A 23163-nucleotide genomic window follows, 5' to 3' on the forward strand; every position below is an offset into this window, starting at 1 on the left:
TGTGAATACCTATGAACTAGATGCAGAGATCTCACCACTGGAGTGGAGGCCCCTCATTACGACCACAGTGAGTCTGCAGAACCAGGAACTCAGTGTGGAGATCTCACCCATAAATTTCAGATCCCTCAATATGGCTGCAGTGAGTGTGCAGACCCTAGGATATCAGTGTGTAGATCTCCCCAATAAAGTGGAGATCCCTTGATATGGCTACAGTGAGTGTGCAGACCCAGGAACTCAGGTCAGTGATCTCAACAACAGAGTGGAGACAACTCTTTATAGCCACAGTAAGAGTGCAGCTCCAAGAACTCAGTGCAAAGATCTCACCAGTAGAGTGGAGACCTGTCATTATGGCCACAGTGCCTGTGCAAACCCAGGAACTCAGTGCAGAGATTTCTCCAATAGAGGGAAGACCCCTCATTAAGGCTACAGTGAGCATGCAGACCCAAGAACTCAGTGGAGATATCTCATCAATAAAGTGGAGACCCTTCCTTAAGGCCACAGTGAGTTTGTAGACCCAAGAGTCAGTGCAGAGACCTCACCAATAGAATCTCCAAAAGAAAATGTAAAGAGGTGGTTTAAACCTTCAGCAATATATATATACATATATATATATATATATATATATATAGTCATGGCTAACTGCAAGTTGGTCCCGTGTTTAACTTGGCAAGATGGGTTCAATCTTTAGTGTCAAACTTTGTATTTGGTCCCCATGATTGGATAACCGTGTACAGTCCATAGTGTTACTACGTCCAACACAGACAGCACCTGGAGGGTAACAGAATGTATGGGAGGTGTTCCTAGGTGTTTTGGAACTATTCAATACTCTAAGCATTGTCACCCTGCAAACCACTGCAATGTACGGCAGCCTCCGGAGTTCCTATTAAAGCGTTTATTGTTACCCTGTCATATTTCTTCTTTCACTTTCTGTCCTTCTTGGAACACCATTCAGCACTGTAGAACAAAGCTAACCCCTAAAACCTTGACAGTTGGTGTCAAATGTCCGTATTCTCTTGGTGAAAAGGTTCTTCACGGGTCACTGTGGGATTACGGAACATGATGATCAATGACCCCTAACTCAAATGCTGATGTAGTACCTTGTGGGGAATTCTAAAGACCTGGAATATTTGTTATAGAACACAAATGAATAATACTTGAAAGGTGGAATGAAAATAAGTGGCCTTGGAGTTTAAATGCAATAACACGTACCCAAGTGAATTTTATATCTTTTGGAGCTTTCTTATGGTGGTATTTAAAAACCAAAAGACCAAAGCCTGATTACAAAAAAAAAACTGCTCCCGTACCTATTGTTATAAAAGAAATCAAATAAAAATGCCAGGATAGTACAAAACGACCAAAAATTACCCCTTTTTGGAAAGTAGACACCCATGGTGTCACAATTTTTGGAAAGGAAGAAATATGCAGGTATTGGGGGAAGGGGGTAAAAACATGGAACTTCATAATGATGCAGTAGATACATTAAATGTACAGGTTACACACAGAGGGAGGATGGAGGTGAAGGTGTAAATATACAGGTGACCTACAGAGCTGAGCTATACTGGAAGATGGAGGGGGGGGGGGGGTGTGTGAAAGGGTTCAAAGTGATCCCAGGACCTTGGGATCTGCTGATACTCTAATCTACACCTATGGAATGAATTATTCATAGATTTGTTAGTTCCTCCTCCCTCCCCCTCCTTCATTGTAATAGAAAGGGGTGGACTTTGCAATGTAAACACTACACTGTTTACATTTGTGATCAATGGAATTGGGTATCACAGTGAACACATGGTACAGAGTCTTTCAGATCTGCTCTGTACAGTGTGTCCATGAACTGTGAGGTCCCGGTCCACAGACATTAACCGCTTCCTGTCCACCTTATAGCAGTAATACTGCTACAGGGCAGCACGGGTGTGCAAAATCATGTAGAGTATATATACATGATTTTGCATTTCCAGGTAGGGGGCTCGCACACGTCCTACCCACTCCACTATTCGCGGCTTTGGCTGTCAATCACCAGGTCCTGGCCGGTGATTACTCACCAGCACCTAGTGATCAAGGAGCATTGCCGACGGAGGGAGACAACTGTACATAAGCAATACAGTTTTCTCCCCTGGAAGCTCCTGCACGCTGCTATACATGGCTTTGCATAGCAGAGCCATGCAAAGCAGTGTGCTTACAGTGAAGCACACACACACAGCCCCACAGTACAACACACAGTTAACCCTTAGATCACCCCACATGTTAACCCATTCCTGCCCAGTGCCATTAGTACAGTGTCAGTGCTTTTTATTAGCACTGATCACTGTATTGATGTCACTGGGTATGTCAGTGACACCAAGTCAGTTCCCCTCAGTGTGAGAATGCCCGCCGCAGTCCTGCTATAAGTTGCTGATCGCCACCTTTACTAGTAAAAATTAAAAAAATAATTCCAGTATATATACCGCCATTTGTAAATGCTATAATTTCACGTAAACCAATTAATTTCCGTGCATTGGGATTTTATTTTAGCAAAGACATGTTGCAGAATACATATTGGCCTAAATTTATGATGAAATTTGATTTTTTTTTTTTTTTACGGGACATGTTAATAGCAAAAAGTCAAAAATATTGTTTTTTTTCTCAAAATTGTCAGCCTTTTTTTTGTATAGCGCAAAAAATAAAAATGCACAGGCGATCAAATACCACTGAAAGAAAGCTCTATTCATGGGAAAAAAAGGACATAAATTTAATTTGGGTGCAGCATTGCATGACCGAGCAATTGTCAGTTAAAGAAACGCAAAAAATGGCCTGGTCAGGAAGGGGGGTAAATCCTCTGGAAGGCGAGTGGTTAATTGGCACAATTGTAAGTTGGGTTATGTGGTTTGCTAAAATTGGTGCCAAGAGCACAAGGCCCTACCCCCATTCTTGTCCTGCTAGAACATAGCCCCTCCTACTGAGGCCGAACCCTCCGCCATGTCGTGCCCCACTCCATTCCGGAGGCTTCCACTTGACATTCCAGGCCATTGACCATTATATCCCTTGGAAGGAACATCCACACACAGGAGTAGAATTTGCTGAACTTTACTAATGGACTTCAGCGATAACAGCCACATCACAATGACATACATTCTTGAGTCACTTAACAATACATAGTCAATCACATTATTTATTATAGGCACTTATATAGTTCTGTAAATTTTCACAGCGCTTCACATATATACCACATTCAGTGGACGGTCTGTAGTAGTCACATGTGAAAGCATATGCAGCACTTTAAGCAGCCATCTCTCTTTGCAGTCTCTCTTTCCTCCTTTATTTCTACTTACAGGACTGTGCTCTCTGTAGTCACCTCCTCCTTAGGTACGCCTCTCTCAAGACCCTTCAGGGAAATAGCCTCGCTCAAGGAACGCTTGGCCAGGCCTAAAGGGCCTTTTGCAATCTGCCCTAGCCCCACCTCCATAAGGGTCAGAAAGTCTACAGCTTACTTTCATGGGTGCAGGTCTACTCCTCCCGCCTAGGGGCGGACTGACCATCTGGAAACTCGGGCACTGCCCGAGGGCCCGGGGTCAGTAGGGGGCCCTATGAGATGTCCCTAGTACCTTTTTCATAGGCTTTTTTGAGTTTGGACAAGGACACAGGGGCCCCATGATACCCTATTGCCTGGGGGCCCCATGAGTTGTCAGTCTGCCCCTGCTCCCTCCTCCTGCCCTGTAAAGGGCCTCCAATTGCTGGTTACATAAGGGTCAGAAAAGTCTACAACTTACTCTCATGGGTGCAGGTCTATTCCTCCCGCCTCCTGCCCTGCCAAGGGCCTCCAATTGCTGGTTACATCTGTGCCAGTGTGGAATTCTTGGCTCTCCTGCCCCAAGTGCTGTAGGGCTCCTCCCAACTTGGCTTATGATTGACTCACCCATGACACCACTGCACAAGGGCTCTAACTAAAAGGGGCCTAACACCTGATGACACAGTCTGCTGTAACCTGACACTATTCTGGTACAGAGCCACCTAGTGGCAGAATGGCTAACTGCACCTACCTACACACTGATATCTGCAGTGTCGTTTATAAAGGGCATTGCAGAAAGTAGTGTCTGTCCACCACTTCACGGTTACAGGGCAATTTCATTTTTAGTGCAGTTTCCTTTACAGCCCTCACCACCGTAACTCACAGTTTGTAATAGTCCAGGGCATGCCTTCACTGTGCATTAGCGACACTTACCTTATTGTCATGGAGCCAGCAAAGGGGGCCTTTCAGACACCACATATTCTGGTGATGTGCTCCTTTAAAATCATGGATTGGGTTTTTACACATGGCAAGTACAAAAACCAGAATCAGGTAATCCAATACGCAGCAGAAGTCAGACTGGAAGAGGGAGGGTGCCAGTCCCAGCTCTACTGCTATGCACATAGCTATCAGTCAACAGCAGAAAGACCAGAAAGATGACACTATCAGGGTTCTTCTGCTCCTTTAGTGTGCAATCACAGACTAGGGCACGTTGATGACCAAACTCTATCCCTTCAACTGACTCTATCACTGCCATCAGTCACTTTAATTGGAGTCAAGTGATGTTAGGCTCCGTTCACCTATGCAGTTTGCTTTTTGTCCATTTTGCAGTGCTTTTTGCAGTTCGTTTTGCGTTTTTCTACACGCGTTTTTACTGCATGTTGCATTTTGTTCAGCTCTTTTTTTTTTTTTATGTTAAATTGGAATTTTTCCTGTTGCTGGGCAGAATAAAAATGCACCAAACACACAGCAAAAACGTACTACAATGCATTTCAGCAGCTTCTCCAGATCTCCACTCTATTGTAGCAAAAAAGCTGCATTTTGCTTTCACAAACGTCCCTGACACTTTGCAAAGATGCAGCAGCTCATAAAAGCATCAATGTGAACATGTTCCATAGGAAACCATGTTAAATGGGCTGTAGTGCATTTCTGCAAAAAGCACTAAAAAACGCATTTTGCAAACGCATGCTGTCTGGCAGGGGTGTCTTGATCATAGTATGGACTGAATACAATTACAAATCCTTTGATAGGTAAATATGTGTGTATTTTATATGTGATTATAGCGGGATATTTATTTTATTTGTTTATTTCAGTTACTTATATAGCGCCGTCAATTTATGCAGCACTTTACATATGTATAGTACATTCACATCAGTCCCTAACCCTCAAGGGGCGTACAATCTAAGGTCCCTAACTTACATTCATACATACACATACTAGGGACAATTTAGACAGGAGCCAATTACCTACCAGCATGTCTTTGGAGTGTGGGAGGAAACCGGAGTACCCGGAGGAAACCCACTCAGGCACAGGAAGAACATGCAAACTCCAGGCAGGTGGTGCCGTGGTTGGGATTTGAACCGACGACCCAGTTAACCTCCCATTCTCATCTCCAGGACTTCTCCAGAGCTTCCTCCATCCTCTGGAACTCTCTACCCCAATTTATCAGACTATCGCCTACTCTGCTCACTTTTAGGTGATCTCTGAAAACCTATCTCTTCAGGGAAACCTATCCTGCCCACAGCTAATAATGGAATCTTCTATTCCTCCTACCAGTCCATCCCCCTTTTGTACCACTAGCCCCTCCCTCTTAGATTGTAAGCTCCAAGGATCAGGCCCTCCTAACCCTCTTGTATTGAACTGTATTGTTGCTGTATTGTCTCCTGCTATATTGTAAAGCGCTGAGCAAACTGTTGGCGCTATATAAATCCTGAATAATAATAATAATAACCTACCAGCAGGGGCGGACTGACAACTGATGGGGCCCCCGGGCAATAGGGGATCATGGGGCCCCTGTGTCCTTGCCCACACTCAAAAAATCCTATAAAAAAGGTACCAGGGGCATTTCATGGGGCCCCCTACTGACCTCGGGCCCTCGGGCAGTGCCCGAGTGCTCAAATGGTCAGTCTGCCCCTGCCTACCAGCATGTCTTTGGAGTGTGGGAGGAAACCGGAGTACCCTGGAGGAAACCCACGCAGGCAGGGGTGTTTAGCTAGAGTTCAGCATTCACGTCCAGTCAATGTAAACCCAATCACTAAAGTCTCCTAGAGACTCTAATATGTCCGAGCGATTTCAAAAGTCATTTACAACTATTTTACATCTGCAGCTTTCATTAAATACTACCTGATGGTCCTACCATGAAGGTCCACTGTGGTCACCATATGGAATGCCACCCTGAGGAATGGCACACACCAACACTGGAATCCATGTAGACAGGAAGTGGCTGCAAAGAGGCTGTGGGAGATCAGCAGCTCTGAGAAGCAACAAAGGATGGAAACAGTATTTTAATTCCTTTCTGCTAGCAGGAGTAGAGTTGGTAAGCCTTGTGATCCACATGATTGACGGTTATTGTGGTCACATGATCAGAAGCCCATCCTAAACAGTGAGCTGTCAGTGACAGAGTGATCACAGTGCTGGGAACATGGAAAAATCAAGGATGCCAGCTGGATGCCTATAGGGCAGCACAATGTTAGAGCCCACCGTCGTGCCGCCACTGAAAAAAAAAGAGTTTGCTATGAATGGGTTAATAAGTGGCTATGCCTCTTTGGGATTTCATGTGCTGTATACATGGAAGCTATTTAGGGGCTGAGCACACATCTCCATTTCTACTGCATAGGGCAGGTTAGTAATTAAAAAAAAAAAAAAAGGGCAGGAGTGCCGAAAATTAAATTGTTTCCTTGCTCCACGATCTGACTGTAACCCTTGTATTTTATTTATTTGGGTGTTTTGTTTGGGAATACACCTGACTGCATGCATAGGTGATTGATGGTGCTGCTGTTTACCCTCCTAGACTTTGTGTGTATATATATATATAAAAGCTTTCTTGGTCTAGCTATTCCTCATAATGTTGTATATATCAGTGGTTCTCAACTATTGAGCCATGGCCTCTTGTCTCCAGGGCCTCTTGTCTCCAGGGCCTCCAGCCAGTTGCAGATACCCTAACTCCTCCCAGTGCTTCTTGGCTCCCATAGTGCCCCCCAACCTCCCATACAAGGCCACAGTGCCCTTGGGAGCCTTTAGCCTCCACAGTGCTCTTCAACATCCCACAGTGCTGCCCAGCCTCACACACCACCTCCAGCCTTCCATAGTGTCCCCAACTTACCATCGTGCACCTAGGGTTGCCACCTCATCCCTTTAAAACTGAACACATATTAATTATACAGGTTCTGAGGCTAATTTAATGCAGGAAAGGCACAAAGCGAGTTTATTTACTACTTTCATCAGCCACAGAACCTGTGTCATTAATGTGTTCGGATTTAAAGGGATGAGGTGGCAACCCTAAGTGCACCCCAAAATGTTGCTGAATCTCCAGCCCTCCATAGTGTCCCCAACCTCCCACAGTGCGCTCCAGAATGTTGCAGAGCCTCCAGCCCTCCAGTGTCCTCAACCTTCCACAGTGCACCCCAGAATGTTACAGAACCTTCAGCCTTCCATAGTGCCCCCAACCTCCCACAGTGCACTCCAGAATGTTGCAGAGCCTCCATAGTGCCCCCAACCTCCCACGGTGCACCCCAGAATGTTGCAGAGTCTCCAGCCCTAAACTGTGCACCCCAGAATGTGGCAGATTCTCCAGCCCTCCATAGTACCCCCAACCTCCCACAGTGCACCCCAGAATGTTGCAGAGTCTCCAGCCCTCCATAGTGCCTGCAACTTCCCACAGTGTACCCCAGAATGTTGCAGAGCCTCCATTTTGCCCCCAACCTCCCACAGTTCACCCCAGAATGTTGCAGAGTCTCCAGCCCTAAACTGTGCACCCCAGAATGTGGCAGATTCTCCAGGCCTCCATAGTACCTCCAACCTCCCACAGTGCACCCCAGAATGTTGCAGAGTCTCCAGCCCTCCATAGTGCCTGCAACCTCCCACAGTGTACCCCAGAATGTTGCAGAGTCTCCAGCCCTAAACTGTGCACCCCAGAATGTGGCAGATTCTCCAGGCCTCCATAGTACCTCCAACTTCCCACAGTGCACCCCAGAATGTTGCAGAGTCTCCAGCCCTACATAGTGCCTGCAACCTCCCACAGTGTACCCCAGAATGTTGCAGAGCCTCCAGCCCTCCATAGTACCCCCAACCTCCTACAGTGCACCCCAGAATGTTGCAGAGTCTCCAGCCCTCCATAGAGCCCCCAATGTCCCACAGTGCACCCCAGAATGTTGCAGAGCCCCCAGCCCTCCATAGTGCCCACAACCTCCCACAGTGCACCCCAGAATGTTACAAAGTTTCCAGCCCTCCTTAGTGCCCCCAACCTTGCACAGTGCATCCCAGAATGTTGCAGAGCCTTCAGCGCCCCCAACCTCCCACAGTGCACCCCAGAATGTTGCAGAGCCTTCAGCGCCCCCAACCTCCCACAGTGCACCCCAGAATGTTGCAGAGCCTTCAGCGCCCCCAACCTCCCACAGTGCACCCTAGAAAGTTGCAGAGCCTCCAGCCCTCCATTGTGCCCCCAGCTGCCTCTAGAAACTCCCTTCTCTATAGGGCCACCAATTCAGATGCAGAGTCACCTAACCCTCCCTACAATCCTCATCCCTCCAGTGACACCCAGCCCCATCCAGAGACTTTCGGCATTTTAATACACATTTTGCATTCCCATACTTTTTATTGCGTGCGTATGAACTTTTCATTCTTTATTGAGGTTTTGAAAAAAATGTACCAGGCCCTGGTCTCAAATATGTTGAGAACGGCTGGTATATATGACACACATAGCATCTATGAACCTTAGAATATGTATACAGTTCTTTTTGTCCATATCTGCTGAGGCTTGTCCTGGGTATCTACTACTTTTTCAATAAAAATGATGAAATATCTACAGTATACCCATTCAGTTCTATACTTCACGTCTCCTATCACAATCCCTTTTGTAGCATTCTGACTAGGAGCTGGGATAAATGTTATTATAGGCTTGTGATGAGGTTAGGGAACCTATAGGGTATAATTGGTTCAGTATGTGCTGCCGGTCGCCCTCCCCCAACCAATGTCAGATGGAAAACATAATTACAGAGTGTGAGGCATATGAGGGGTTAGCGAGTGGGGGGAGCACGGTCAGAGATAACTATTTATACACTCAGCTAACTTCTATATTGCCCCAGAAACCACAATGTTAAGCTAGCAGCGAACTTATATTGGTAGTCACTACTGTATGCTCAGTTGGTGCACGTGTTGGTGAATCGGTAGTAGTTTCAAGGGATAGTGGATTGTCTATCTTTGCATGAATAGGCAGTCCGGTAGCAGTCTAGTAAAGGCAAGCAATGCCTACATTACATTTTTGAAATTAGCAAAAATGCTATAAAAAGCTTCAAATTTACCAGAAAGAAGCACCATAGGCAGTACAGTGTCTTAGTAATTAGCATGTAGGCCTGGCAGCACTGGGGTCCTTGGTTTGATTCATGGCCAGTAATGCATGGAGTTCGCATGTTGTTGGTGGTTCTTCTTTCTGTGCTTGCCTGGGTTTTCTCCCACATTCCAAAGACATGTTGGTAGGTTAACTGGTTCCCGTCTAAATTGGCCCTAGTATGTGTTTGCAGGCCAGAAGGTCCGCTAATATCTTGAATGTGAATTGGTGTTGCGCTACTTAATGAAAAAGTAAATAAAAATAGAATAGTGTGCAGAGTGGAAATATACCCCAGGTAAATTATTAACAGGTTGGGGAAACAATGATGAGTGTAACAAATAGCAGGGGTAAAAAAATGTGGCCAAAAAATGGCAAATGCACACAATAATAGGTGTGCGCTACTTAATAAGCAATAAACATAGAAATAAATAATATGCAGAGTGAAAAATATACCCCGGGTAAAACAATATATTCTAAAAAAGCAACAAGTGTGAAAACTATGATGAGCGTAACAGAGAGCAACGGGAAAAAATGTGGCCAAAAACAGTAAATACACAATAAGATGTGAACCACCAAGTGAATATGCAGTCAATAGATACATAAAAATATGTATAAATAATAGATACAAATGAATAAATAGTCCCAAAAAACATCAAAAACAGTGAATCTTCAATACAAGCTGTGAAACATCTGTGATCACTGAAAACGGGCAATCCTTAATCAGCTAGCGCAGGGGTGGGCAACCTGTGGCTCTCTAGCTGTTGTGGAACTACATTTCCCATGAGGCATTGCAACATTACAAAACTGACAGTTACAGCTATGACTTGCAGAGGCATGATGGGACTTGTAGTCCTGCGGCTCTCAGGTTGCCTACCCCTGAGCTAGCGTGAGCACTCACCTTCCAACTAAGGCCCACAAGGGGCCAAAAGGCATATGCATAGACCGATGATCTCAATCAAGATGAATCTCAGTAGTACATAAAGCAAGGACTCCTCTCCATGGCAAGCAAACTTAGGAGCAGAGGCGGACTGACCATTTGGAAACTTGGGCACTGCCCGAGGGCAGGGGGTCAGTAGGAGGCCACATGAGATGCCCCTGGTACCTTTTTCATAGGCTTTTTTGAGTTTGGGCAAGGACACAGGGACCCCATGATCCCCTATTGCCCGGGGGCCCCATGAGTTGTCAGTCCGCCCCTGCTCAGGAGTAACTCAGATATCCCTAGAGATCTATGGTCATACCCTTATTAAGGATATCTGAGCTACGCCTGGGTGTGCTTGCCATGGAAAGGAGTCCTTGCTTTATGTACTACTGAGATTCATCTTGATTGAGATCATTGGTCTATGCATATAGACCTCTGTTATGTTGTTGATGTCAGTCCCATATTGTGGTAAGGGTGTAATCTACAAGGTTCCCTTTAGAGGTCCTAACTTCCCTTGTCTGAGGGTATAAATGGGCAAGGATGGTGGAATAAGGGAGAAGAAGAGTTTGCAATAAAAAGTAGTGTGTGGAATGAGAGTATCAGTTAGGTCACCTTGGGAGAACAATTCATCTTTCTGTGAATTGGCCATTCCCATCCATGGAATGCCACCTGCCCTTTCCATTATTGGTTCTGCCAGGAAAACTATTGAAAGGGCACCCCTTTTAGTGGACAACAACGCTGAACTTGACCAACCATAGAAAAAAACAACTATACTGAGAATAGACTGCTATGTTTCAAACCTAAAGTCAGTAAAGAGGAGTTCTAGAAGGATGTGGATCGCAAGGTGAGTAGGTACTTAGACTGGCTTGGTTGTGAAAACTGGTGGCCACTGAAGGAAGGTTAGGCATTGGTGATGAGATTCTTCTCTGGACTACACGCCTTAAACCATGTGACTTTTGCGTAGCTGACCAGGTATTTGCCATGTCTCCCAACAGACCTGGCCTGCAATCATGGAATCATAAGACCTGGAGGCCAAAAAGAATGAGCTAGAGCCATGGAAGAGGTTTCAAACATTCTTTGCTGCAAACTTCACTGTAGGCCCTAAGTCAGGAACTGGCTTAACCCACGGCCAGGGGGGCACTACAATATTATATTCCCATAAAATTTCCCCACACTTCATATCCACATGATAGTTATCAGACCGTTCAGAAAGAAATTTCCTCTATGAGGACATAGACTTTAATACTTGTTGAATCACCAATCTAGACCAAATTAGGCATTAAGACCTGTTCAGAAGGAAATGCAACCTACAGTATACTGTATACTACCCCTAGAGAGCCCGAATCACACACCTACTGAGCGACATATCAGACTGGATGTCGCTCCACTTCCTTAAATTGAACCTCTCCAAAACCGAGCTTCTTGTCTTCCCCCCAGCCCGGACACCACCCCCCATTGACTTCTCCGTCACATCCAACAACACCACCATCAAACCCGCCCCGCAGGCCAGAGTACTTGGTGTCATTCTGGACTCCAACCTATCCTTCCAGCCCCAAGTCCAATCTTTAACAAACTCGTGCAGACTCCACCTCCGCAACATCGCCAAAATCCGCACGTTCCTAACCCCAGAAACCACTAAACAGCTCATCCACTCCCTCATCATATCACGACTCGACTACTGCAACTCCCTCCTCACTGGCCTGCCTCGCCGCTGGCTATCCCCGCTTCAGTCGATCCTGAATACGGCTGCCAGACTCATTCACCTTTCCAACTGCTCCATCTCCGTCACCCCCCTCTGCCAATCCCTCCACTGGCTTCCGATTGCACAACGGATCAAATTCAAAATCCTAACACTGACGTACAAAGCCGTCCACCATACTGCCCCGAACTACATCACTGACCTAATATCCAAGTACTGCCCAACACGCACACTCCGCTCCTCACAAGACCTCCTTCTCTCTAGTTCCCTGGTCTCCTTCTCCCATGCCCGCCTCCAGGACTTCTCCAGGGTGTCACCCATCCTCTGGAACTCCCTGCCCCAACCCATCAGATTATCACCTACTCTCCTGTCCTTTAGGCGCACCCTGAAAACCCATCTCTTCAGGGAAGCCTACCCCACCCCCTGCTAACTTGCCGACCTCCTCCACTCTTCCTACCACTCCGTCCCCCGCAGCTATCTCCTCCTGTACCACCATCCCCTCCCTCCTAGATTGTAAACTCGAAAGAGCAGGGCCCTCGATCCCCTCATGTTTTGCATTGTATTGTTATTGTTCTGTCACATGTTCTGTCCCCCTTTGTAATGTACAGCGCTGAGCGAACCATTGGCGCTTTATAAATACTGTATATTAATAATAATAGAGAGTGTTTTTGTTTTTTTTGTTTTTTTAATTAGTCGTAAAATGATTTATAAAGTGCCTACATGTACATTGTGCTTTTTCTAATAATATTGTATCTACCTATGCAATTCCTAGAATGAGCTATACGATTATCCTCTGTCGCACAGGAATGGTGCCATGTTGGCTTTGCATTGAACATCCATTCCTTGTTTTTGATTTTTCTCTTTATACAGCAGTCTGGGCTTTATAAGCGAGTGGGAGGTATAGGAGCCATTCTGTCTGCTGCCAATTGTCTCTGGTACAACACCTGTCTGCAGATTATACCATTCCACACTAAGCCAGAGGGGGAGATTAGCACAGCACAGGTAGCATCACCTAATGCCTGGAAAATTCATTTAACTCCTCTTTTCACTAGGGAGTGTTGAAGATTATGCAGGGAAAAGAAAAGCAGTAGTCAAATACAAGAAACTGGGATTGTTGTTTGGAAACGAGAGAGATAAACTCAATTTGACACAAAAAGTCTGCTAAAGGTATTGTCATGTAAAGCAAATGAGCTCAAATTGCAAAGTTTTTCAAGTAGATCTAAACACAACCACTACCATTTCATGCAAGGGTTAGCATGCATGTTAAGATCTGTTTCAAAATTAATTTGTAGTATTTTAAAATCCTTTTCCGCTTTCGTTGAAATGATACTGCCAAGAAGATCACCAGAACTAGAACTTCCTGTTATAGGGTGACAACGCACTGTCATTTGCACTTCTGCGTTGTCACCTTATCCCATGCATTTTCAGTGGAGACTTTAGGACTTGTTCACACCATGTCTGTTGAGCTGAGTATTTCTGCGCACCACCGCACATGTATCATTGTTTTCTATCTGTCCTGTTCATATTCTGCACAGGAGATGGTATGCAGAAAAATGCAGCTTATTGGACATTTTGTGAACAAGTTCTTATGGCTCCTTCAAACTTGTCCACTCTGGCCTTAAGGTGCTGTGTGATGTATTAACGTGTTGCAACAAGACAGCCTAGTGAAATAATTGGCAGCAGCAGGATAGACAACTAATGGGGCATGCACCATTTTTCTTCTGCGTTGCTCCACAACCCACAGTAGTGTTACCTTCTGTTGTGGTGCTTTGAAGTTGCACTGCCCTAGTGCGTCATTAAAAATGAATGTTAACCCAACATGTTAACACATGTAGCCCGCATAACCTGCAACAGGACAGCTGACCGATGTGAAGGAGTCAGAAAAAAGTGGTGAGCTTGGGTTTGGTCAGAAACCCAAGCTCAGCTGAAGCTGGAAGTTGGCTGCCAATGCACTATGGGGTGGAACCATTGGGAATATTTGAGACCGTTCACCTAATATAGGCATATGGCCAAATTAGGTCAGTGTCATTGACCTGTTGGCAGGTGCAATCTCTTTTCTCGACTGCAAGCATTGCAGAGGGAGAGGAAGTCAGGAGGAACTTAATCCTCTATCGTTTCCTGGGTCACTTGGGAGCAATCTGGTTGGATGTCGCTGTCCCATGTGACTCTGGCTGCCATCTTGGGTCAGACAGAATCTATTTAGGACCCAGGCTCCTGAGTTTGGCACGCATTTTGCGAGTGGACAAAGTAGGGACAGGTTACCTGTCTGGCAGGGAAAGTGAGTAGAGGCAGGGAAAGGTTCCGGACAAGTAGGGATAGGACAGGGACTTGCTATCCTCTCCAGGAATCCTCCAAGTTGGGTATGGACTCGTCAGGCCACTTTCCACCCTCTGAGACAGACTCTGTCAAAACATTATAATGCTCCCTGCTTTACAGTGCCACACAGAACTGTGAGCTCCCAGCCTGGTGCCTTCTTCTTGGGCTGTATGTGACTTGAGCCATTACATCTATACAAGTTTTGTTAATTGCTACTGGACTCCGTGTGATTACTGTCATTGCACCCACTTACAGACCTATTATGACCGTGTGGTCATATTAGGTCAATCATGTCATGAGCATCTCCAATCCTTTTTGTATATGTGCAGCTGCGGGGTGGGGAATCTTCCATCTGCAGCCTTAGTCCAGCAATGGCAGCCAACCTCCTGAGTTGAGGTTATGGACTATGTCAATGCACAATGTACAGACAGATGGCTCTTGGCATCATCAGAAAATACAACCTGATCGTGGGCATGTAAATGGGTTGTAACTAGTGAGCTAATTCAGCTAAACCCAGACGTTACCTGCCATTGCTGGTTCAATGAGCTATGGGTGGGAAATTCTCCACAATTCGCGTACACCAAAAACATTGACCTAATATGACCATGGTGGTTATTTGGTCAATGATTTCCTGAGCATCCTGGCCCCTTTGTATATGTTCCACTGTGGGGTGGAGAATTGCCCACCCCAGCTTATTGGCCCAGCAACAGTCAACCTCTGGGTTTGGACCTAAATAACTTTGTCAATGTACAATGGGAATATGTACAATGCCATCAGAAAACCCAACCTGATCATCCCAGTGGGGCTTTGTCATTGTGCTGTCTGTGTCCTTTAGAAAAGTTTCTCCTCTCTTCCTTTTTATGATGACTTGACATCATAGGGGCAAGAAGTGATGGGAAAGCTTTCCAATGAAGACAGAGATGGCGCCCAATTTACCATTTTTCTACAATTAAAAAAAAAAAGGCAAAAGTCGGTTAGACACTGAGCAATGGCATCCTTTCTGTCTCAATGATGGCCATGCCCCACATTCCGAGAGACGTTCTGACCCTTCTCTACTTTTTTAAAGCAAAAATCAAACTGGGCTTTAATTAAAGCAAGTGGGGAGAAATATGGACAAATGAGTTGGTCTATCATAGCGCAATTGTGATTTTGTGACTTTTGAGTAATTGGATAGGCTGCCATTTCTGAAACTAGAATCCCCAATAGTCTTGCCATCCAATCCTTCATCTAATCAGGCATTTTGTTTAGTTTTTTTGATTATTAATATACAATTCTATTTATTTGTGTAGCTATGTTAGTATGTGATTCTTGTGGTTCCCTTCCCCAACAAGCAATATTCCATTTCAATAGGTCTACCTAGGAAACAAGGTTTACTTCCATGGTAAATATTATGATATAGAGATTTGGAAATCGGCAAGGGAGGGTTCTGAGTTCCGAGGCCCTTCAGCACTTGCCAAGTAAAATACCTTGCAATATAGGGAAGGCTTTGAAAGCGTGTGGGAGTGCTAACGTAACCTGATTTATAACTGCGAGCAGTTTTACAGCCGTGCAAATAGCTAACCCCTTCAACCCAAGGCTGTATTCATTGTAAGGCATTCATGGCCTGGTATCTAGGGCAGCAGGATACAAGGCATCAAAGTATTTGTGATTTACATTCAGCTTTCTCTTTTTGCCTTATCTGACCCTTGTTATATAATCTTTAGTCAATAAATTTTGTCGCAGAACTCCGTGTGATGGAATTGTATAGATAATGTTGGCAGCACAGTGGCTAAATGGTTAGCACTTCCGCCTGGCAGTACTAGGGTCGTCGGTTCAAATCCCAACCACGGCACCACCTGCCTGGAGTTTGCATGTTCTCCCTGTGCCTGCGTGGGTTTCCTCCGGGTACTCCGGTTTCCTTCCACACTCCAAAGACATGCTGGTAGGTTAATTGGATCCTGTCAAAATTGGCACTAGCATGTGTATGTATGAATGTGAATTAGGGACCTTAGATTGTACGCCCCTTGAGGGTTAGGGACTAATGTGAATGTACAATATATATGTAAAGTGCTGCGTAAATTGATGGCGCTATATAAGTACCTGAAATAAATAAATAAAATTACATAGGCTGATCACAAGACTCTCTGTTGCTCAAATAACATGTTTCATATACTATATTTTACTTGTTAATTAACTGGAGCTCCAGATGATATGGGACCAATTGGGGCAGAAGTGTGTAAGAGGCTGTTGTTGGCAGCCACTTCTGCCCCGCTGAGTGCTGTTACCACTGAGCAGGTTTCCGCTTGGAGGGTGAGGTGCTGATCCATAGATCGTCCACTAGCTTCCTGGTTATCTGACTGTAAAACACAGCAATTACATGATCGCAGCTTACCTCTGGTGCTGGTGGAAACCTGCAGAGGACTGATTTGTCCTCTGCACTGGGCTCCCAGTGGTCATCTTGAGGAGCCTCTGTATAACTGGACGCCTAGTTCTCAATAGGCTTGGGCAGCCATATTGGACCCAAACAAGCCCTCAACCCTACTGGGTCATTCTGGCATTCCCTGCAGTGTGAGATAGGAACAGAGACCTACTGGCTAGGAACTCTGCATAGGGCAAGGTTTCTGTAGGGGCGTATTCTTGAACTACGTGGCTTCAGGAAGGACCCTTTCACAGGCCTGCAAGTAGATTGGATCTCACTATGTTTCCAGCATAGCACCCTGTCTGGGAGGACCACTGACACCCTACAGGGCCTATGTAAAGGACCAATCCTTGAACGCACTAGGTACACAAGTTCTGCATATTGAGAGGAACTGGAAAAGTACCATACTGTTATATGGATACTTTGGGATTTCTACCACATTATTAACCTATTATTCATTACAATAAACAAGTACGTTCGTAGATGTTTCATCTGGTCCCTTTAAATTACTGCCATCCAGTTAGCCCTGCCCACAGGTAGAGCTACATGAGGGTCACGTGGTCATAATAGAAAAGTTCCAGTTCATGACTTTTCACCTACTCACGTAGGCCATATTCCAATAAATGTTGGTTCAAAAAGATTTCCTAAATATTTTAATAGAGCCTGCTGGAACTTTTTCAGCCGAAGAGGGGCTACAGCCAATCAGATGTAGCTACTGTTTGGGTATTCTGGCAGCCATTATCACAGAATACAATAGTCCGGAGTAGTAAATTGATCCTTCATTTTTGTTCGTTTTATCCAAACTATACTGATGGTGTCTTAGTGGGAAATTCAGGTGATATGTGGGCTTGGTCTTCTTCTGTCCACTGAGGAAGTGCCATAAGAAATGTGAAGGTATTTCAGTTAAAGATCAAAGTGCCACACTGAAGTATTGGGTAAGGTTTTATTCCAAACATGTAATAGGTGCAACATCAAACTCATTTCAGGGGCCACACATCACTCCTTCATCATGGCTAAGGAAGTGTGAAATCAGACAGCAAGGACTCGGACTGTAATTTATAATTTGGATATATGAAAGAACTTGGTAACATTCAACGGCTGGTTTGGGCTATTCAGTTCTTTCAGATTTAAAATTACAGTCCATACCAGGGGCGGACTGACAACTCATGGGGCCCCCGGGCAATAGGGGATCATGGGGCCCCTATGTACTTGCTCAAACTCAAGAAAGCCTATGAAAAAGGTACCAGGGGCATCTCATGGAGCCCCCACTGACCCCGGGCCCTCGGGCAGTGCCTGAGTTTCCAAATGGTCAGTCCGCCCCTGGTCCATACATACTAAATGACTTTATATGTCCTTAAGCTCTGATGAAGGAGTTAATGTGCAACCCCTGAAACGCATTTGATGGTGTACCTATTACATGTTTTAGAATAAAAGCTTACTGTGGACCCAAATACTTCGGTGTAGCGCTTTCGATCTTTAAATTCAAAATACACAATTGCCCAGCAAAAGGATTCCATGAGCCTTCAGACTTTACCACGTTGTATCTTCATTTACAGAAGATGACAACCCGTGGAAAAATCTCTTGGTTTTTCCAGCTTACATTCATATTCCAGTCTCCCTCGCCTCACTGCAATCTCTTCATTCCCTGTAGAAGGATGGAAAATTTGTAGTGGAAAGTGGAAAAAAAAAAATAACATGCAATCACTTTGGCGTGGGCTTTATGAGTGTGAAGTGGTGTGTTTGTTGGGGTTGTGGAATGTATATTGAGATGTATGTAAGATACAACTGTGCTGCATCTATAAGACGCCCAGTTCTAGAACCATCACGTAAACCATATCTACTCTGCATAGGGAAATACACACATCAAATGCCACTGTAGATAGGTCATCAGATGGCTGTCGTTACATGCCTGCAGAATGAATGAAATGTCTAGACTATTTAGGTTTTCATTTATAATAAAAACGTGTTCTTTAGCTATGTGTTTGACTTGGGCTGGCCAAAAATCATTCCTGTTGGTGTGTGCTCCCCCAGTTCCTAAGTGCTCTACCCACCTCCCCTTCAGCAATGTGACATCCACACCCTTCCTCACTGGCACCAATCTTCTTGCCAGCTTCTTCGGGGTTAAGATCTTCGGGGATCTTGATTGTCAGACTGGCACCAGCATTGCTACTATTCTGATCCCTGCCTCATCAAGGCTGCATTGGACCTGCAGTGTTTTACTCTTGGATGTGGTATGTCCTATTGAGGTACTGTATGTATGAACTGCAAGTAACCGTAGAATTTTCTTTTCGCATGAGGTTGAATGGAAAAGGTGTGGTCTGGGCTTACTGCGCCCAAGTGGGAGCCCAGAGATGGCCCTCACTAGTGCCTCCAAAAGGTGGGCTGAGGCTGCTGTTGCAAGATTGGTTTTAAGGTAGCACGCCAACTTTTAAAGTGATGCTTCTCTAAATGAACACAATTAACTTCTTGTCCTCTTTGGCCCAAATTTTGTAACCCTTCGCATTGGACATCAGTTCCTCATTACACTATGGATAACAGTTCACCAACACGCTTCATAACTCTTCTCTCTCTATTGTGCAGCATTTCTTTGCCGGTACGGCTGAGCCTGCACCAGACTCCACCAGTCTGGTAAGTCGTCGCCTCACTCTCAGCAACATCGGCTCATATGTTTCACTTAAATACTAGGAAGCTGTGATCCAGTACCTAACCCATGCTTATTCTTCTCCCAAGGCCTCACTCCATCTTCCGTGAATTCCAGACTGGGGCCCTATGCTGTGATGTCAGACCCATTAGTGTGGTTCCCATTGCTAGAAAAGGAGCTCAAGCACACCACTTCCTGACTGGCTGGCTGCTTATGCACTTGACACTAGTACTCTAGTCCTTGACAACCGCAATATAGACTCTTCCAGATAGATTAACCGCATGTGACATTGGTGCTGCATTTTCCATAACTTGTCTTTTCCACTTAAGACCTGTTTTTGTGATATGCCATACATGAATGCACTGCCTTGAAGATTGTCCTCCACAGTAACTTCAGAAATGGTGAAGTTAAATTACAATATACCTTCTTTATTATTGTCCGACTGTTAGGAGCGATAAATGAGCTGTTCAACAAAGATATATCTTCAGTACATATTCTTCTAAGTGCCCCTTAGTCCACCGGTGCCTGTGAATGCCCCCCGAGGAAGTCATACCTTTCAATAAGTGAGTCCATTAAGCAGTGACATTAGTCCATATCCCTGGAACCCCACCTGGGCTCCCATAGAGGGTCCTTAAGTGGCGGTTCACATCCTTGGCAGCACTCTGTCCCTTGAATCGGAAGAGCTGGAACTGTACCTCTGGCTGTCTTGCTAACCATGGTGCCCCCTAGATGTGGTTCCCTCCCTTTTTTATGTGTTTACTCCAGCAGATGGCAGTATTTCCCCAAAAAGCCTGGAATAACCTGGCCAGCAGAGTTGACCCTTACCTTCCATGGAGCACCACCTTGGCAGGGCAAATGTAACTAAACTGTTCAATATTCTAACATGTAAATCTGCCCATAGAACTCAATTGAAAACAATAGAACCTTTTTAATAAAACATGAACCTTTAACATCCACCTGTTTTCAGAAAGGTAGAATTTGACAAGAATGCCCATCAACAGGAACCCTTAAGCAGACCCCTTGCTGCCTGCTAGAGCACATTCTAGGGTTGGCCTGGGTTGTTGGTGTTCCCTAGAACATGTTTTTCCTACTAGTATTTTTATGGCCTACTTCATCGCAGGCTATCCCCTCTTCAGTCTATCATGAATGCTGCTGCCGCCAGACTCATCCACCTTACTAACCGTTCTGTATCTGCCACCCCTCTCTGCCAATACCTCCACTGACCTCCACTCAGTGTCCTCCAACCCTCTCTGCCAATCCCTCCACTGACCTCCACTCAGTGTCCTCCATCCCTCTCTGCCAATCCCTCCACTGGCTTCCCATTGCCCAATGGATAAAATTCAAAACAATAACCTATAAAGCCATTTATAACTCTGCCCCAAATTACATCACCAATCTTGTCTCCAAATGTCACCCAAACCGTACTCTCTGCTCCTCGCATGACCTCCTGCTTTCTTGTCTCCTCCTCCCATGCTCGTCTCCAGAACTTCTCCAGAGCTTCCTCCATCCTCTGGAACTCTCTACCCCAATTTATCAGACTATCGCCTACTCTGCTCACTTTTAGGCGATCTCTGAAAACCTATCTCTTCAAGGAAGCCTATCCTGCCGTCAGCTATTGATGGAATCTTCTACTTCTACCAGTCCATCCCGCACAGTTATTTCCTTTTTGTATCACTAGCCCCTCCCTCTTAGATTGTAAGCTCCAAGGAGCAGGGCCCTCCTAACCCTCTTACATTGAACTGTATTGTTGCTGTATTGTCTCCCGTTATATTGAAAAGCGCTGAGCAAACTGTTGGCGCTATATAAATCCTGTATAATAATAATGGCTTGTGGGCAGAAACCCACAAAACATGGAGTGATGATACAAACTCCATGTAGATGCATGGTGGAGGCTGAACATCTATGTACCTAGGTCTGCAAGGCATTAGTGCTAATTTTTAAGCTGTTGAACAGAGCAAGTTTGCTTATTTTTAGTAAATTCACTGTTAAGAACTATGTATGATAGGGCCAGGGAAACACAGGACAACTCCAGGAATGGTGAGTATTGACACATATTCTAACCTTGGCCAATAATAGGACTTTGTCTGATTTACAGTGATGTACCAATGCTTGTGTTAATGTGTATGTAACTACAACATGTGATGTGAGTTGATGCAGAACACCAATGATGGACAAAACGCTATAGTGTGTTGTGGCCAAAATTTTGTAACAGGTCTAATAATTGGCAGGTTTTTGTGCGTTGGAAGCCCATTGGCTTCAATGGGCTACTTATGGATAAAGTCATATGAATGGCCGGGGGCAGTAAAAACAAGTAGTTGATCTGCATTTTCTTTCTTTTACTGCCCCTCGACTGCCCACTTCTAAATTACACGGCGACCAGAGGGATGAGTCAACATTGTTGAGTCTGCCATGCTTCGCAGTGCAGGAATTTCAACTTACATGCCGAGTCAATGGGTGGCACTGCCTGTCAAACATGGCCATTGAAATCAATGGACCACACCATAACCAAATGTGGCTATGGCAATTGTGCCATGGTAGTTCAATATAAAGTCCCTATTAGGATAGAAAAAAAAATAAAGTATGGTCTCCTGTATGCCTGTAAACCAGCTAACTGTAGTCTACAAAGAGGTCTACTATGGATTCTCTTAATGCAACACATGTTAGCGTGTGAAATGGCTTGCGTTAACCCTACATATATTTGATTCTCCAGTTTTCGGGGCCTCCATTCTTTTAACTTTTTTATTTATTTTTTTCTATTGTACACAGCGCTCATTCCAGGTTCTATTTATACCCGATGCTGGCTGTCAGTAAAATATATAATGTGCGATAAAAAGTCACATCAGACATTTTCTAAGCTATTTTTAAACATCGTTTAATGAGTTTCATCAGCTGTATTTTCCATGCGAGGGAGGACTGGAATGGTGTTTGACATTGGGGTGGATCATGCTCTCTTTCCGAAGCAAACAGCTGCACCATGGCACAATTTATTACCTTGTTTGTCCACACCGGACACAGAGGTCATCCCTCCTGACGGCCAAGTGACCTCATGGTAGTTTAGGGGGTCACAGCTTGCTTCGCTGGCTCAAGGCATAGAATATGAAAGTGCCTGTAAAAAGAACTGTCTGTGTTGCTTATAGCAACACATCCAATTGTAGATGTCATTTTGTCAGGGATCGAAATTGACAGCCTGACCATGGCTGTTTGGGTTAACATATGGAGATGTTTTTCAAATATTTTAACTTAAAAGGAAAACCCACTTGAACTGATCAAAGCTGGAATTGGGGCAGATGTATAAATTGAAGCACCTTTTGTATTAAATAACTAATGCAATTAGTGTACGTACATGAATTTGACTTGATATTCCTTACACCAGTGGTTCTTAACCACTGGGCCATGGCCTACTGTCAGGCCATGGCCTACTGTCAGGCCATAGCCTCTCAGCTCCCAAGACTCCAGCCAGCTGCAGATCTCCTAAGCTCCCGCAGTGCCCCGAGCTACCAAAATGCCCCAACCTCCCATAATGGCCCACCATGCCCCTCAACGTCCCACAGTGCCCCTCAGCTCCCATAGTGCCCCAACCTCCCATAATGGCCCACCATGTACCTCAACGTCCCACAGTGCCCCCCAGCTCCCATAGTTCCCCAAACTTCCATAGTGACCCACCATGCCCCCTCAACCTCCTGCACTGCCTCCCAGCTCCCATAGTGCCACCCAATACTGGCACTTAAATCACTGTGACGGCATGCATACAATAGTGTCAATGTAAAGGGACACACACCTACACACCTTGGACCACTACATCTCCATTGCTCCCTACCAATCATAATCACCACCAAAATATTCATTGTTGGACCTCCATCCATCATGAGCTAGATATTGGCCCAC

The sequence above is a fragment of the Staurois parvus genome, unplaced genomic scaffold (assembly GCF_062004578.1).
Source record: "Staurois parvus isolate SC_StPar_1 unplaced genomic scaffold, SC_StPar_1.0 ptg000151l, whole genome shotgun sequence".
In the NCBI taxonomy this organism is placed as follows: Eukaryota; Metazoa; Chordata; class Amphibia; order Anura; family Ranidae; genus Staurois; species Staurois parvus.